The sequence below is a fragment of the Triticum dicoccoides genome, chromosome 5B (genome assembly GCF_002162155.2).
Source record: "Triticum dicoccoides isolate Atlit2015 ecotype Zavitan chromosome 5B, WEW_v2.0, whole genome shotgun sequence".
Lineage (NCBI taxonomy): Eukaryota > Viridiplantae > Streptophyta > Magnoliopsida > Poales > Poaceae > Triticum > Triticum dicoccoides.
The window spans coordinates 395,528,916-395,531,992 of record NC_041389.1 but is presented as its reverse complement, the minus strand read 5'-3'; positions in this window follow the sequence as shown (position 1 = coordinate 395,531,992).

Below are 3,077 nucleotides of genomic sequence, written 5' to 3'. Positions count from 1 at the left end.
TTTTTTGCAAGTTTTATCTCTTTTTGATCAAATTCTAAACCGGCATTTACTGACTCGTTCAGACTATATGTCATTTCATCAACCCGGTGTTTCTTAACCCGGTGTGGCTTCCAGTTATCAGCTTGTAACACCCACGATGCGGCTATATCTCCCACGTGTCTAAGCACGACTTAGAGGCATAACCGCATGGTGGTTTTGTCGCAAGAAGGGTCATCTTCACACAATCCCATGTAATGAACAAGAATGGGATAAAGAGAGTTGGCTTACAATCGCCACTTCACACAATACATAAATTAAGATCATACATCATTCAAATACACTCATAGACCGGCTACGGTCAAATTCAAATGAAAAGAAGACAACCCCAAATGCTAGATCCCCGATCGTCCCGACTGGGCTCCTCTACTGATCATCTGGAAACGATACATAGTAACGACCAAGGGCCTCATCAAATTCCCACTTCAGCTCAGTTACGCCATCTGCGCTGGTATCCTCGGCACCTGCATTTGTTTTGGTAGAATTTGTGAGCCACGGGGACTCAGCAATCTCACACCCGCGAGATCAAGACTATTTAAGCTCATAGGTAGGAAAAGGGGTAATACGGTGGAGCTGCGGCAAGCACTAAGCATATATGGTGGCTAACATACGCAAGTGAGAGCGAGAAGAGAAGCAACGCATCGGTCGAGAAGCTAGAAGTGATCAAGAAGTGATTCTGAAACTACTTACGTCAAGCATAACACAAACCGTGTTCACTTCCCGGACTCCGCCGAGAAGGGACCATCACGGCTACACACCTGGTTGATGTATTTTAATGAAGTCAAGTGTCAAGTTATCTACAACCGGACATTAACAAATTCCCATCTGCCTCATAACCGCGGGCACGACCTTCGAAAGATTATATACCCTGCAGGGGTGTCCCAACTTAGCCCATCACAAGCTCTCACGGTCAACGAAGGATATACCTTTTCCCGGGAAGACCCGATCAGTCTCGGAATCTCGGTTCGCAAAACATTTCGACAATGGTAAAACAAGACCAGCAAAGCCGCCCGATGTGCCGACAAATCCCGATAGGAGTCGCACGTATCTCGTTCTCAGGGCACACCGGATGAGTCAAGCTACGAGTAAAACCAACCCTCAAGTTGCCCCGAGGTGGCCCCGCAGGCTGCTCGGTTCGGACCAACACTCGAAGGAGCACTGGCCCGGGGGGGGTTAAAATAAAGATGACCCTTGGGCTCGCGAAAACCCAAGGGAAAAGGGCTTAGGTGGCAAATGGTAAAACCAAGGTTGGGCCTTGCTGGAGGAGTTTTATTCAAAGCGAACTGTTAAGGGGGTCCCATAAATCACCCAACTGTGTAAGGAACGCCAAAATCAAGGAACATAACACCGGTATGACGGAAACTAGGGCGGCAAGAGTGGAACAAGTCACCAGGCATAAGGCCGAGCCTTCCACCCTTTACCAAGTATATAAGGTGCATTAATTAAACAGGAGGTATTGTGATATCCCAAAATATCCATGTTCCGACCAGGAACAAACTTCATCTTCACCTGCAACTAACAACGCTATAAGAGGGGCTGAGCAAGAGCGATGACATAGCCAAACAACGGTTTGCTAGGACAGGATGGTTAGGGGTTTGACATGGCAATAGGGAGGCATGATAAACAATGGCAGGTAGAGCTAATATAGCGATAGAGCGAGTACTAGCAAGCAAAGCTGCGATTAACAGCATGATGCTACTAAGCATGCAACAAGAAACTATGCTACAGCACCCCAACATAAAAACAAAACATATGGCAGTGATCTACAGGAGATCCTTCACAAAAGAGGAACACTGAGCTACGGCTAAATCACATCATAACAGGTTCAAACAAGCATGGTGAAAGTGCAAAAAATATCAGGTTGGACATGGCATAAACAGCATCACGAAGCAATGTTCAGAGCAAGTTATCAACATGCTACAGGAACTTATAATAGCAAAACAAGACATGGCATGAATCTACTCAAAGCCTAGATCAAAAGTCCCTTACTGACCATAAGCCAAAAAGGAACAGAGAATATGATGGCACCCATGTAAACATAGCAAGTTTCGTTAACAGATTCAGCAAATAAAGCATGGCCTTGACATAATTACGAAGGCACCTTCGTGAGCTTGATGCACTCACTACAGAGCATCTCATGATAAACTAAGCATACATCCATCAAGAAGACATGGCATAGAAGCTATACATGGGAAGAACAACATCATAGCATACCCGGATCAACTACAACAACCTTGGCCAAATTGAATAACATGTAAACAATCTGCCAGGAAACATTTTGAAGCAAAAGTAGAGCTCGAAAATAATATGCTAGACTAATCCATAATTCCAACTAGGACAATGGATGCATAGAGCATAACCATATGTTCAAAACACACTTACTGAAGTATCTCAAATTATGCATGGATCTCTCTGTATCGACATGTTTACATGGCATCAAAATTACAGCAGAACAGGGACTAAAATCAGCAATATCACGAAGCCTAGTTTGCATGCTTGTGCTAGTCACCACATTGATCATAAAAATACATGGTAAGCACCTCTGTAAATAAGACATAGCCTAGTTCAAAACACATTTAGGGATCAAATCCATAGGATGCACACATCAATCATGGCAAAAATGACAAAAGAGCTCGTTCTGATAAGATTCTGAAACTAACATTATGAAGCACTCTTCCAACAGAATTTCGGGCATCAAGATGAGCTCAAATGTAAATAATGCAATGATATGAAATGATGTACTCTTCGAGTCGAACAATTCGGTATGCTACACGCCCAAAACGGAGCCACGGGTGCAAAGATGTGGGGTGATGAACATGCAACAAAATTTATGACAGAAAATGACTTAGACGAAAATCGGGGAGAAGAAAAGTCAACCGATGCTTGGATCTGGATCCGGCTACGCGCGGTCTTCGAGGTTCGTCGCCGGGGATGGAGCTCGGGGCCGGATTTGGGCCGGCGGCGGCTTGAACAGGCCGGGGGCGCGGCGGCCGGCGGCGGAGAGGCGACGACGGCGGCCGGTGCGCGCAGCGGCGCATGGG